This window comes from Portunus trituberculatus, chromosome 39, assembly GCF_017591435.1.
Source record: "Portunus trituberculatus isolate SZX2019 chromosome 39, ASM1759143v1, whole genome shotgun sequence".
NCBI lineage: Eukaryota > Metazoa > Arthropoda > Malacostraca > Decapoda > Portunidae > Portunus > Portunus trituberculatus.
This window is the reverse complement of record NC_059293.1, coordinates 13940859-13956294: the sequence shown is the minus strand read 5'-3', so window position 1 is coordinate 13956294 and position 15436 is coordinate 13940859. Positions and strand designations below refer to the sequence as shown.

Genomic DNA, 15436 nt, shown 5'->3' with positions numbered 1-15436 from the left:
AATAATAATAATAACAACAACAACAATAATAATGATAATGATAATAATAATAATACTGATAATAATGATAATAAAAATATTAATATGGTGATGATAATAGCAATAATAACAACAACTACAACGCTACTGCCATCACCACCACCACCGCCACCATCACAATCAATACCTCCGCCACAACCCTGACTCTTCATCGCCACAACAATACCACCACCACCACCACACCACATCCCATCCTGGCTTCACTTCTTGGTCATCCACGACAGTCGTAAACAACTTCCCTCTCTCCCCTGACCCAAACCCACTTCTTCCCCTCAACCTCTCCCCTCGACCTGCTCCCCTTAAACCCAGCCGTACACACAGCATTGCCCAAGCCCCTCCACGCTGGCAAACACGCCCTCACCTCTCCGAAAAACTCATTCAAACACTTTACACTGACGGATTGTCGCTAAGTCTCCGCCGTATTGCGAAGCTGCTTATTGGCCGCAGCGGAGCACATGTTGTGGGTCCGCAGCTGAAAGAGTAATATTTTTGAGTTTTCCTGTCATTCAGAATAACAAAAAGATCAAGAGATTACGCCATGATTGTTCTCAACCGTGGCCGTTTTGGCGGCGACCTGGCGCGGCTGCAAGACCAGGATGGTACCTCGTGTTGCGGGGCCCGAGCAAGACTGGCATGGAGGGGTTGGTGGTGAAGATGGAGTGTTGTTGTAATACCGTTGTGATATGAAGGTTTTACCTCGTCCCGCCTAAATCAAGATGAGTGGAGACCAGGTGACAGAGTATGATAGTCGTCCATTTTCCTAACAATTCATAAAAGAGCCACGCACGGACTTTAGAGCAAGGGAGGGAGGGAACGAGGGAAGGAGGCAGCAGCAGCAGTGGATGCTTAATACCAGCACAGAAGGTCATCCCTGGCTTGTCCACCGCGGGATTGAGGGTTGTCATGACAGACACCGGCATAGCGGCGACCAATGGCAGGCCGCCGCATAAAAAGCATTACTTTTTTGTATTACAAGATTACTCGATTAATGCATGTCTTCGTGTCACGGTAATCGCATGATTTGTCCATTATTTGATTGTCATTCCGAAGTGCTGTAATGGTGTTGGTTTATTTGGCACTTCAAAACGCTAATCCCCAGTCAAATCGCCAGTGTGGAGCCCTCGGCCTCATCTACGGCAGGAAGCACAACCCAAGGCGTGGCGGAGAGAGAGAGAGAGAGAGAGAGAGAGAGAGAGAGAGAGAGAGAGAGAGAGAGAGAGCGCCAGTTAGCTAGCCATACAGGCAAAAAGACTGACAAACACACACACACACACACACACACACACACACACACACACACACACACACACACACACACACACACACACACACACACACACACACACACACACACACACACACACACACACACACACAAACAAAAGTCATAGATGGATAACATAGACAGATGGATAAGTACAGTGATATACGTGTATGTATGTGTGTGTGTGTGTGTGTGTGTGTGTGTGTGTGTGTGCAGCGAACATTGTATAGTAGGTGGCTATCCCTCCTCATGGCTTCCCTTCATGACGAGTCAGTTTTTCCCACAGTCTCCAGTGCTAACCGGTTCATTGATGCCCAAGGAACACAGGCGACTCTCACCCACGACCGATCTCTCTCTCACTAGTATGAACAAGGAATGGGTGAACCTGAACTGTGGGCTGCCGAGTTCCCTCTTGCTTGTCTGCCCAGGACACACCAGTGCTCTAGGTGTAGTGTTGTTGCCTCCTGCTCTGAATGGCTACCTCTTGGGGCTGTGGATGTTTTATTTTCTAGTCATATATTGGTGAAGGTGAGGAATGAGTATGTGTGTCTGTATAGGTGGTGTTGGTAGAGAGACTACTAAGAAGATGGATGTGTACTAGTTGATTAGGTAGATAGATTGATTTATAAATACATCGCAAATGAAGAAACATCTGTAGAAGGAAAACTGCCTTTATCTTGAGATAGCGAAATACAGGTATTTAGATAGACAGACACAAAGGTAAAGCTATGTGGACACAGATAAGTGGACCTGTATTATACTCAATTTTCACTTTCTACTCAATTCGAGAATACTACCTTATCATAACAGTGAAATATAATAAGGAAAGATAAAAACGTTTTAATAAAAACATAGATACACTACCATAGAAAAATTTAGAAAGAAGAAGCCGGTAACTTTGCATTGAGTTATTTAACTGATGCGAAGTTATTTTATATCACTTTGTTTTCAGATGAAGAGGTGGCTGTCGAAGAAAATAATTTCTTTATTCTGAGATAGCAAAAAAAACTTGGAGCATTTATGAATTTTCAGTGTTTTTTTTTTTTATCTCATTGACTCACATTATGACGCAGTAAATCAAGATAACAAACATTCAAGTACTGTTGCAACGAGAAAAGTCGAAAGTAAAGGAATGTTAGGTAACCGAAAAACGTAACTACCATTTTTTCCCTTCTCTAGGTATGAATAGCTTTGATGTAAGACAATAAAAATGCACAAGGAATTAGTTTTCTGAAAGGGTTAGTCTGAAAAGGATTATCTAGAAAGTAGAAAGAAAGAGGAGGATATACAGAAGTAGGCAGGGAATTCCAGAGTTTACGAGTATAATTTCTTTACCTTCTCTTTGTTTTTGCATGGATTAGATTGCATAACTAGCGTGTTTATATTCTGAAGGTCTATTCTTTCTTTAACTGATCTCTTTATTATTCATGAACAGTAAAGAGAAAGCAAAATTGTAGCTACCTTTATCTCTTTGTGACAGTAAGAGATAAAGACATCTATGAATATATCCCATTTAAGTTTACATGATGATTACCTCCCCTTCTCTGCACCTGATATTGTGTGGCAAGGAATTTCATACATCAACTCTAGACTGAAATAGCTACGGTAAAGGCAGGTATTTTTACACCTTTAGTTCATCTCCCTCTCTGCACGGCTGTTCATTGCAGCTTTCCCAATGCAGTGCTCCTCTGTCGCAGTGATTTTAGCAGATCGCAACAGAATTTATCAAGATAGCTAAGGTGCTGTAAACGGACATGGTAGGAAATTGTACTGCACACATGAATTTTGTAATTAATTTAAGATATAATGGACATAGTCATCTAACAAGTCATCGATATTCATCCACTGAAGGCCTTGTCAGGATGAGAAGTGGTAGGTTGCTGAAAGCTGAATATAAATGATAAGTAATGTATATGAAATTAGCTTGAAGGGAGAATGTGTTTGAGGCTCAAATATAACGGTTCAATTGGTGAGATAATGTGTATCGAAATATAAGGAGTGCCAGCCGATACAGTCCTTCAAGTAGTGCTATTAATATATGTTTCTCTTATCGTGTCTGTTTCTCTTATCGTGTCTCCTATATTTCCTTTTTCTTTTCAGGCACTTCTGTCTGAAAAACTTTCTATTTTATTTTTTTCTATAACTATTTATAGTTGCATGTTTGTGTCAAAGCTACTTTTGATTGATTATTCTTTTATCTATTCATTTATTTATTTCTTTGTCAACTTATTCAAATGTTTTATTTTCCTTAATTTCTTTTGTCTGAATTCTTCCTTCTTTTTATTTTCATTTTATAATCTCTTCTGTAACACTTTTTTCTGCATGTATTATATTCTAAGGGACTTGATTATTTTATTTCTTCTCCTGAAATGCTGTACGAAAGAAGTAGATATGTTTTTTTTATTATTTTTTTTCCTTTAACCACAGTTGCCATTTAGATCTAATGACTTGGCATCACCGACGGGCAACAGAAATATTCCAAGTAAAACCCTATTTCTACTGATCATTTAACCACCGACTCTTATACTCGTATCTCCAGTCTTACCCTTTACGCTGCAATGCTCCTTCGTTTCCTACCTTCTATTGTTGTGTTCATAAAAAAAAAAAAGAAAATACAACTTAAACCCATTATTTACCGTTTCTTACCCACTGACTACCTTTATACCAATTTTCGTCTCTGCATTCCCTCACTTTCGCATACACCAATTTTGCTGCTCTTCATTTGTCACAATGTTCACGTGTGCCGCTGTTTTGTACCGTCTTTTTGTGTAACATGCTTATCCTCTGCGACTCAAATTTTAGATTAGGCAAGAACATGATAATAAGATTGATTTGTTACTTTATTCTGCTCTCTCTCTCTCTCTCTCTCTCTCTCTCTCTCTCTCTCTCTCTCTCTCTCTCTCTCTCTCTCTCTCTCTCTCTCTCTCTCTCTCTCTCTCTCTCTCTCTCAACAATCATAACAGTGTTTGCTCTCCGATGTATTTCTTATATAATAACCTTATTATTACTGCATATTTATATTAATGAATGTTTTCATATTGCTCTTACTTCTATGTGAAGTAGTTTTTTCTCCTTCAAGGATGGGGAAAAGTTTCTTTGACTCTACTTTAAAAAGATAAAACAAATAATAAAGATAACAAAAATCATCTCCCTCTGGGATTGGCATGAATTAATTTAATCAAGTAGAGGAAAGATTACAACACCTGGTGAAATAAGTTAGGGTCTTCCTTCCTTGCAGCTCTTCTGCTTTCGTTTTTGTTTTATTTTCATCTGGGTTTTTCTGTGACATACAGCGTCCTTTTTTTCTTTTATGTTTTCTATTGTTCGGTTTGTTTTCATTTGTTTAAAATACAATACAACAAGGTAGCAGGATGCAAAGCTTTATGTAGCGGAAAAGTCTCTTTCTGAAAATAAGTATGCAATAACATATTTGTGGAAAAATCATGCGAATATCACTTGTTGAATACGCAATGCAGTTCTCTTGCTACTTGGAATATATATATATATTGTGCGGCAGAAATTTCACCTTGACGAGACGCACAACGTGCATGATTTCCACACCTTAACCCAAGAAGGCGAGAGAGAAGCGTCCTGCTGGCCAAAGGCGAAGTGGCATTTCATCTCATACTGTCTCATGGCTCAATAGCATCATATCTTCAGGTTCTTGGCGAAATAATATGGCATCTTCTGGTTCATGGCGAAATCACATATCATCCGGCTGAGATAAATAACATCCCAACTGGACATGGTGGAATAAATATTCTAAGGAAACCGTTCATAGGAAAATCGTTGGAGAACTAAGTGTGATGCAGAAATAGAATTGATGCGAGTAATTTTCATATTGCTAGTGATTGTTTCGCAAGATTTTGTGGCATAATTTCTTGGTGCAATCGTATTCAATCTCTGAGGAAGACGTGAGGACGAAACACAATTTTGTACAATATTATGTTATGTACTACTGTTGTTCTAGATTCTCTATTCATTTGTCTCATTTCTTTCCATAAAAAATGTGCGTACCTTCTTTTATTGATAGCGGGAGAAGCAACGATCACTGAAGGATAATTTGTTCAGTGATAGGAAAACATCTCAGAAACTAAAATGGTCTTTTCTCTTTTTTTTATTTTTACTTTTTCTACATATCTATTTTCGTAGGAACGGGATCTTGAACTTGTTTTTTTCTTTTTTTCTAATGTTTTGCCGATTTCCAGTAAACACAGAAAAATAAGAGAATAATGATTCGACTAACGACTTGCGAAACGAAGACGTAGAAATTTGCAAGGGTAAGTCAATATTGATCTTGTAACTTATTATCAGTGAAGACACAAAATAAATTTACAATTATAAGAATACCATATTGTATTGAATAACATCTAAATTCACACTCGAGATTTGATATACGTCTGTAAAAATCTACGAAACGACATTGTTTTTTTTCCGTCAACCAAAATTGGGGAGGACAGGTAAAATTCTCTCTCTCTCTCTCTCTCTCTCTCTCTCTCTCTCTCTCTCTCTCTCTCTCTCTCTCTCTCTCTCTCTCTCTCTCTCTCTCTCTCTCTCTTCCCCTCGGCAGGTATAAATGCGTGAGGGCCAGTAAGGGGAGGCCACATGTTTGGGTTGGACACCGGGTTGCCTTCTTCTTGCATGACAGTTGAGAGAGACGAGTCAGAGTGTGATATTTGTCCCCTCTTTTTTCCCCCCACTCATTTTTTTTAACTTTTTTTTTTGCCTTTTCGTGCGGTATTATATTTTCCCAATTACTTCAACGCCAGAAAACGTTCCCTGACTCCAATACCTGCTGTCTTTTTTTCTTTTTCTTTTTTTTTCTTTTTATCTCTATGTTTTGAGTGACTTCCGGTCCATTGTCTCTTTTTTATTTATCTCTGCCTTTTGCTTTTATCATTACTGTTTTCTGAAAGTTTTCTGAAAGAACAGTTTCCATAGTAATAGCTCTGTCATCGGTATTAGTGTTATATTGTTAGTAGCAGTAGCAACAACAGCAGCAACAGCAGCAGCAACAGCAATGGAAGTAATAGCAGTAGTAGTGGTATTATTATTATTATTATTATTGTTATTATTATTATTATTATTATTATTATTATTATTATTATTATTATTATTATTATTATTATTATTATTATTATTATTATTAGTAGTAGTAGTAGTAGTAGTAGTAGTAGTAGTAGTAGTAGCAGTAGTAGTAGTAGTAGTAGTAGTAGTAGTAGTAGTTGTAGTTAGTAATAGTATTATTATTATTATTATTATTATTATTATTATTATTATTATTATTATTATTATTATTATTATTATTGTTATTATTATTATTAGTAGCAGTAGTAGTAGTAGTAGTAGTAGTAGTAGTAGTAGTAGTAGTAGTAGCAGTAGGTAGTAGTAGTAGTAGTAGTAGTAGTAGTAGTAGTAGTAGTAGTAGCAGCAGTAATAGTAATAATAGCAGTGAAGAAGTAGTATTAGTAGCAGTAGTAATAATAGTGGCAATAGTAATAGTAGTAGTAGTAGTAGTAGTAGTAGTAGTAGTAGTAACAGTAGCAGAAGAAGTAGAAGTTGTTGTAGAAGTACTTGTAAATAAAGTCAAGGAAATAAATCTCCCATCACGTAGCTGAAGAGAAAAAAAAAAACATTATTTTCACAAGAACCAACCATTACATCACTATTGTATCCTCATTACCACAAGACGTAAAGAAAAGAACAGGAAAAAAAAAACCAGTAAGATAAACCATGATAGACACTTACCTCTATTAATCACCACGTTATTTCCTTTACTTCCCGGCACTTGCATTCAAAGTATTGTGATTCGTGAGGAATAACAGGAGGAGGAAGAAGAACAGGGAGGAGGAGGAGGAGGAGGAGGAGGAGGAGGAGGAGGAGGAGGAGGAGGAGAAGCTGTGAGTGTGAGAGGGTGTGAATGCAAAGTTGAGGAGAATGACGGGGGAACAAGGACGGCGGGCGGGCGGTTCGGCGGCCGTGGCAGTGCCTGTGTCATCCGTTCTGCTGACACTCTCGTATTCCTCGACTATCTTGTTTCAATTTCCTGAGCGTATGCCGCCCTGTCCCTTGGCTCAGCTTTTTCTTTTAGTGCACATTCGGTTCCTCTGTATCTTTACCTACTTCCGCTCTCGCCTTTTGCTCTAATGATGAAGGCAATGAATGGGTGATGTGTACAGGTGCAATTCTTGAGAGTACAGGTGTTGATCACTTCTGTTAAACATTTTTTTTTCTTTAGTATCTCAACGTGCCTTTACAATCATCATTGGTCTTGGTAAAGTAAGATGAAATGGTGTTTACAAGTGTGTGTCTGAAAATATTGCTGATAGTGATTAAATTTGTCTTTTTCTTGTAGTTCATATATATTTCCTTTATGTATTTGTGTATCTAATGTGTACAGGTGTATATTTGTTTTAAGATTACATGTATCAGTATCTTGATTTTCTTAAGTGTTTCGACAATGATTGAAATTTGGTTGTACAGTTGAAATATTATAAATCAGTTCCTTTTTGTCTTTTCGCCTCCTCAAATACTCTCTCTCTCTCTCTCTCTCTCTCTCTCTCTCTCTCTCTCTCTCTCTCTCTCTCTCTCTCTCTCTCTCTCTCTCTCTCTCTCTCTCTCTCTCTCTCTCTCTCTCTCTCTCTCTCTCTCTCTCTATCTTCTTCTCTTTTCTTTCTTTTCCCTCCCCCGTTTTGTTGTTCTTATCTTTTACTTTCTCTTTGTTGTCTTTTTCTCTGTGATTGGTATCTTTCCTTTTGATTCCTTCTTTTTTTCTTTTCTTTGCAGCTTTTTATTTTGTTTATTTTTCTCAAATTTTTCTTTTCCTTATTTTTTTCTTTTTGACGTTTTATCTACTTCCCGTATGTTTGCCTGCCTTTCCATCTGTCTGTTTGCAAGTCCATGTGTCTGTCTGTCCTTTTGTCAGCTTTTCTCTCTCTCTCTCTCTCTCTCTCTCTCTCTCTCTCTCTCTCTCTCTCTCTCTCTCTCTCTCTCTCTCTCTCTCTCTCTCTCTCTCTCTCTCTCTCTCTCTCTCTCTCATGTGTTTCCTTTTCTATTTTTCCGCCTCCATCAACCAGACATTCTTTCACAGTTTCTACTATTTTTTTTCTTCACAAAGCCTTTCTTTCTCCATATAAATCACCACGCATCTCTCAAAAAAGTAAGAGATTTCATTTCAGCTCACCTTAAAACACATGCTTCTATTATATCTGCATAAAACAATTAATTTTAAAACCTTATTTTCATAGTTACCTCAAGAAAAATGACATAATTCCACTTCTTTCTAAACATAAATATCATTCCCACTTATTAACCATGTGGTAGTAATTTTTTAGGCAATTATATTTTCACACTAGTTAACTCAAGAATCTTATCCCACTTAATACTATACACTTACCCTTCTTTCCCCTTATCGATACTGGTTACATTTGTTCAATCAATATAAACAACACATCACTGTTTTCATCTCGTGCATTGAGCCTCGGATGCGCTATAATGTATATTCAATCCGCTTGGCCACTTCATCATCCCCGTAAAGTCTCATACAGTTTCATACTCACAATAATATGAAGCAAAGCGAAGTGATAAGCTGTAGATTTGATAATTCCCTCCCATAACCTTTTACCTTCCCGCTCCACCGCTTTGTCATTGTTACACTAAGAAGCAAAATGTGTAATCACCATCAGAGAGGTTTTGTTCCACTCATATCTTGGCGGCTGAAAGAAAACACCGGCATTGTTTTCAGCGTTTCTGGAAAATAATGTACATATAAAGGAATTAACAGAGGTATTAGAGCATTTAGCATTTAGAGGAATTTACAGAAGGATGAATTTAATGAAAGAATATTTAACAGTTGGTAGTTGGTGTATATTCTAGCACCTATCAGTTGTAATAGGAAGCTTACCAAGAGAAACATAAATACTTCAGTAGTAAGAAAATAAAAGGTGTGTTTAAGAAATAATTTAAGAATTAGTAAGAATAGATAAATTTATTAGAATTATTTTGATTGCAATTAAGATTTTTTCGATTAAATTATGTTTTTTTTTTTTTTTGCCTGTAGCTCAGAGTTATCATTGTCATATTCATAAGAGGGATTTTTATGCACTAATATAAAAAAACATGAAAATAAGAAAACTGCAAAGAATCTGACAAAAGCATCTCTCTCTCTCTCTCTCTCTCTCTCTCTCTCTCTCTCTCTCTCTCTCTCTCTCTCTCTCTCTCTCTCTCTCTCTCTCTCTCAATTCACTTTAATATATCTAAAGTAACTATCTATACTAAACACCTGGTATTGAATAAGCTGTGCAATTCATTTTATTATCTTCTTTATCACCAAATTCTCCATCTAGCGAACGATTAATAATTTATGATAACAGATGAATATAATCGTAACTATATACATTCAAATGAACTAACTATCACCCGTCATGTAACGAGAGAGAGAGAGAGAGAGAGAGAGAGAGAGAGAGAGAGAGAGAGAGAGAGAGAGAGAGAGAGAGAGAGAGATAGAGAGACGGGGCGGTAAATAGAGGGAGGAAAGAGAAAGAGTAAACCACAAAAAATGCCAAAAAAAGAAAAATAAATATGAAGATTCAAGAGGAGAGAGAGAGAGAGAGAGAGAGAGAGAGAGAGAGAGAGAGAGAGAGAGAGAGAAGAAAAAGAATAGGTTAAGATAGCAGTCACCCTCTCCGGCCCTCGCTCTCTCTCCCTCGCTCTCCCTCACAGCTCTCCCTTCTACCCTTAAACTTGTGCAGCATTTATTTTAGTTGAGTTCTTTTCATTCATATTTACTTTTTTAGTTGGTCCCTTTGACGTTTAGTTCTTCCTCAGTTCGTCAACACCTTTCATCCAGCACCTCGCACCTCGACACAACACTGATTGAAAATATTCCCTGTGTTTCTTTTAGTGTCGTTTACTTTGCAATTTTTATATATCTTTTATTTTACTTCCAAGTGTTATGCTTTATTTTGTGTACCTGTGTCGTCGGTGTTTTTGCCGCCATTGTTGTTGTTCTCGTTGTTGTTGGTGGTGGTGGTGTTGTTTTTCCATCACAGTTGAGTTCCCGTGCCACTGTTGCTCTTTCTTCTACCTTTGATTGTTATGTATGGCATTGGTATTTCATGCACGTGCTTTTGCTTATGAGAAGAGCGCTGCATGACGCTGCGGCTGGGTCCTTGGAGCGACCAGGTTTCACACACACACACACACACACACACACACACACACACACACACACACACACACACACACACACACACACACACACACACACACACACACACACACACACACACACACACACACACACACACACACACACACACACACATGACGATATATGATATAAGTTATTGGACTATATCATATTCATCACTAGTTTTCTTTTTGTCTATTTATTGATGTTTATATATTATTTTTAAATGTGCTTTATTTATTTTCATTTATCTTTTATTCCTTGTCTTTTATCGAAGTCAAGAATTCACACGTTTGTTATTTAGTGTGAGTTTGTGTGTGTTATATTTTTCCCCGTGGAGTGTATCGCTTCTTTTTGTAATGGAGTTCTCTTCCCGTTCTCCAATACTGGACACGATTCTTTGTTTTGTTCCACACACGTATATATTGATAAGAATTTTGGCACCAGTCATCACATTCTTCTACTGGTGCACCTGGGACTCGTGGAGAGAAGAAAGAGGTCATGCACATGCACTGGTCTTTATGAAGGAAAATATTGTACTATACGTTATATCAGTATTAAGAAGGATCAATTATCTTTGTGTTTTCCTCATCTCATAACTGAAACTTTCATCAGTATATATGGTGAGTTCTTGCAACTTTCTTATTTTCATCTTATCTTCTCATTTCGCTAACATATATTTTATTTTATTTTTTTACGTAGCTTTCCTTATTAAATTTTACGTAAGTTTTGCTGGTGATGAGTCAGCACCACGAGCACCACACTACAAAGCATTCCAATAGTCACACTCGATTTACCTGTGATGATTGGAAGTTATGTTCAGAAACTTGCTAAACAAAAAGGGATGAAAAGAATAACAAATTTCAATTTCTAAATACAAAAATGGTTCCTGTTGAGTCTTGCACGAACCGTGTAACATTTCTTTACCAGTGAAGAATGGGAGAGTGTTTTCCATGTCTTGCCTCAGCCAGGCCCGACATTTGACCTGCACGTTCTTTTGTGGAATACAAAGTAATGCAGAAAGAGCAGCACCGTACACCCCGTGGCCTTCCATCAGGCAGTGGCGTGCGTATGTGCTCAAAAAAATATATATATTCCGAATTTGTTAATCTCTCAAAAAGACGGGACTAGTACATTCAGATTTGCCCAATTTAATTTCTAAAAATATTTCCTTTGGAAGAAAATATCGGTACATTCATGACGGTTCCCTGCGGCGGGCGGCATGTTCTGGAGAGCTGGGAGTAATGCGGCCAATTAGCGTGAACAGCAAGTCCCGCGATGCTTTATTCAACTCCATTGATCATCGCCACTGCCGATTGGACGCCCTCCTGATTTTCCGATGTTCCTCCATAGTTCATGTGAAAGTAAAGAAAGCATCAGCACTTTTATCATTGAGTCTCTTTATCTTTACCTTTTTTTCTCTCTCTATCTCTGTATTGAGTTTATTGGCGGTTGTGAAAAGTTTCGCCGCGATTCAGAGCCCCTGCAGCAGTCGTTGGGATGCATGAAAGGAAGAAAAGAATGGCTAGGGTATCCCGCCTGTGCTTAGCTGCTGCCGCCATGTCGAGTCGTGCGCAGGAGAAGAGGAAAAAAAAAAAAGAGTGCAGCTTTCATGACAGTGACGACCACCGGCAGCGAGGACACAGACAAATGAATTCATAAGCAGCGAAAATATTGTCGTAAAACGTTTTATATATAATTTAATTTGGCGTTTTCATAATCCATTCAGCCATTCACATTCGGCACAGCGCTAGCAAGCAAGCAAGCAAGCAGACAGGCAGGCAGGCAGGCAGGCAGGCAGGCACACACACACACACACACACACACACACACACACACACACACACACACACACACACACACACACACACACACACACACACACACACACACACACACACACACACACTCACTCTCTCTCTCTCTCTCTCTCTCTCTCTCTCTCTCTCTCTCTCTCTCTCTCTCTCTCTAAAAGAAATATATATACAATTTAAAACTTATTCTTAAACAAGATATATGAAAGAAAAGCAAATATAAGTAAAAATAACATCCTTTCTTTTTCCATATGCCTCCCAACACACACACACACACACACACACACACACACACACACACACACACACACACACACACACACACACACACACACACACACACACACACACACACACACACACGAAAACAAAGATGGAAGAGATAGTTTAAAAACACGAATATCACAATGACTATTTAATCTCAGAGTGACGACAAAGGTGGCATTTTCCGACTTCCTCCTTGGCGTCACACACAAGCTCGGCAATGAGGAGACTCGATTACCAATACTGAAGATTAAGTATGTGTGGGTCGCCTTTACCCGCGTGCTCCTTCCTGAGAGTCTCGAGTGAGTACATAGACGGCCTTTTCTGTACTTCTCACATACATACTGAAGCTGAGACGTACACTAACCTATTTCCTTGCGTTATCCAGTATTTTTAAAGTTAAATTACAATTCCTTTGGGAACAACTGTAAGAAAGAAGAGTGAGTGACATTTAAGCTGAAATCCTTTTAATCTATTTTACTTTTTTATACATAACAAAATTGCAGCAATGTTTATATTTTTTACACACTCCCACAAGAAAATAAGGCTGAGAAAAATTCTATACTGAACATGCTAAGTCCTTATACTAAGATATACACAAACTTATTACACTAATAACACTATACAAACCTTTTTTTCAAGGAAGCACAATACAAAACGTCTGCATTTTAAGAAACGATATACAACAAACTTAAAGGAAGAAGGAAAATAAAATCACGGTAGAAGAAAGATGTATAAAAAAAAATGTTCTAAATTACGAGTAAACGTTAAATTTGATTACTGGAAAAAAGAAAAAAAAGGAGAAAGAGAAGACAGTAAAATCTTGCTTTCTGTATCAGTGTGAAGTATGGTGCTGGTCGGTACTGAAGGAAAATATATATATAGCAGTCTGCCTTCCTGCCTGTGTGTGGCTTGTGGTGCTGATCGTCACCCCAGGACAGCAGGAGGAAGGGAGAGGGAAAGGTCACTCGCTACAACCCTTCAGAGAAACCCGAGGCGTCAAAGCACACTAAAGACTTAACACATATAGGCCTCTGAGACAGTGTAGATCCCCTGTGAGGCGCTCTGGGTCACTAACACAGATGGAGTTTGTCATATAAAGTATTTTTGTATGATTATTATTTGCATCATTTCTGTCAGCTGTTCGTTTATTCCTAACCAAACTTCTTTCTGATAGTTTAGATTATAGTTGAGGTACTTCGGATCACTGCAGTTGATTAAGTGGTTTATTATATGTAACTCTTAACCTCGTCACTTTTCTTACCATTAGTATCATCTGTCATTATATTTTTTTTCTGGGTTATTAAATCTAGTTAATCTTCTTGTTTTAGGTCTATAAGTAGGGTGCTTGTTACATGGAGTATCTAACAGCATCATTATCTGTCTATTTATTTATTTTTTGTTACTATCTTATTGCTTCTAGCTAAAAGTTTTATTTCCTTTTTCTATAAGTAAGATATTTGTTTTATGGAGTATTTAACATCGCTATTATCATCATCATCATTATCGTCGTCTTTATTATCATCATCTGTCAGTTTCTCTTTTTATTTTCTGCTAAACGCTTTATCTAATTTCTCTAAGTAATATGTTTGTCTTATATGTCTTATAAATATTTTGGCATCATCATTATCTATTTCATCATCATCATCATCATCATCATCATCATCATCATCATCATTATTATCACCACCATCATCATCATCATCATCATCATCATCATCATCACCATCATCATCACCATCATCATCATCATCATAACTTTCATCAGCATTCGTTATGTTAATTCCTTCATTTTCTTAACCAAATTTCTTATTTATTTTTTTACATTAGTTATCATAATTTTCATCATCGCCACCTTCATTATCATCGTTGTAATCATCCTAATCATTATCTGGCAGTTGCCTGTTTATTTCTTCTTATTTCTCTTTTCCACTCATCTGTGTTGGCTGTCCGTTCATTACAAGTAAATTTTGTTATATCATCTATTTATATGTATTTCTCATAGAAGAATTTTCCTTGTTCTAGGTAAAGAAGAGACTCCGTGTTCTTTTGCTGCACTCCATGAGAGCAACTAAAGGTAAAAATATTGGATTAGTTCTGTATATAACATTTTTTTTTTTCTTTTTGCTGGTAGTGATTCTTTCTATTAACATTTTTTGTACATCCTTGTTGGAATTCTTCGCAAGGTAAGAATCTCGTGTTTTGTGATTTTTTTTTATTTGTATATATGAAATTATATCTATTAATATATTTATTTCTGTTTTGAGGTAGCCAGGTATTTTCGCCCATGAAATTTATTATTGATTCCATTTTGATGAATGAAAAGCAAACATTTTCCCATCTTTCTAACTTTCATTCAGTTTCTTTTTTTTTTATTCCTATTGAATTCTTCTACATGACAATAGTTATTGCACTGGCTGTTTTTGTGTGCACTATGTTGTTAATTATGCCATTCGTTATTTTACTTCACGTTTGTGTTAGTGAAGTGACGAAGGCGAACACAAAATTATATTTATTCATAAAATGACTGCTTTACCTCACTTCATTATAAACGCCAACAGAACTCCACCATATGCGCCACCTGTACTCCATCTTCATCATATTGCTTTCCACATCCTACATTCCTATACCTGAGAAAATGGTTGAAGAAAATATATAGTAATATCCACATTTCCTACCATTCCTTTCCTCCATGGTAAGTCAATCATCAGAACGTAGCAATATATCTTGAGGGACGTGCCAGGGATAGTGCGGCGTATGTGTCATGGCGGAGTCTAGATAAACTAACATTTATTGCGACAATTATTAAGGTGCAATGTAATCTTGAGACACAGGAAGGGAGTAGGAAGGAGTGAGCGAAGTGTT

The 15436-nt window shown here is 37.4% G+C and overlaps 1 protein-coding gene across 7 annotated transcripts in view; it reads left to right on the top strand.

Moving 5' to 3' along the window:
• Positions 1 to 15436, top strand: part of LOC123515704 — a 223978-nt gene that overhangs the window by 128990 nt on the left and 79552 nt on the right. For 6 of the 7 annotated variants that reach the window (XR_006677974.1, XR_006677977.1, XR_006677973.1 and 3 more), the window contains one exon: positions 14597 to 14648. The exons of the other annotated variant lie outside the window; for it this stretch is intronic. The gene's annotated coding sequence lies outside the window, so the exon portion shown is untranslated. The remainder of the gene's footprint in view (positions 1 to 14596; positions 14649 to 15436) is intronic. 7 annotated transcript variants of the gene reach the window in all.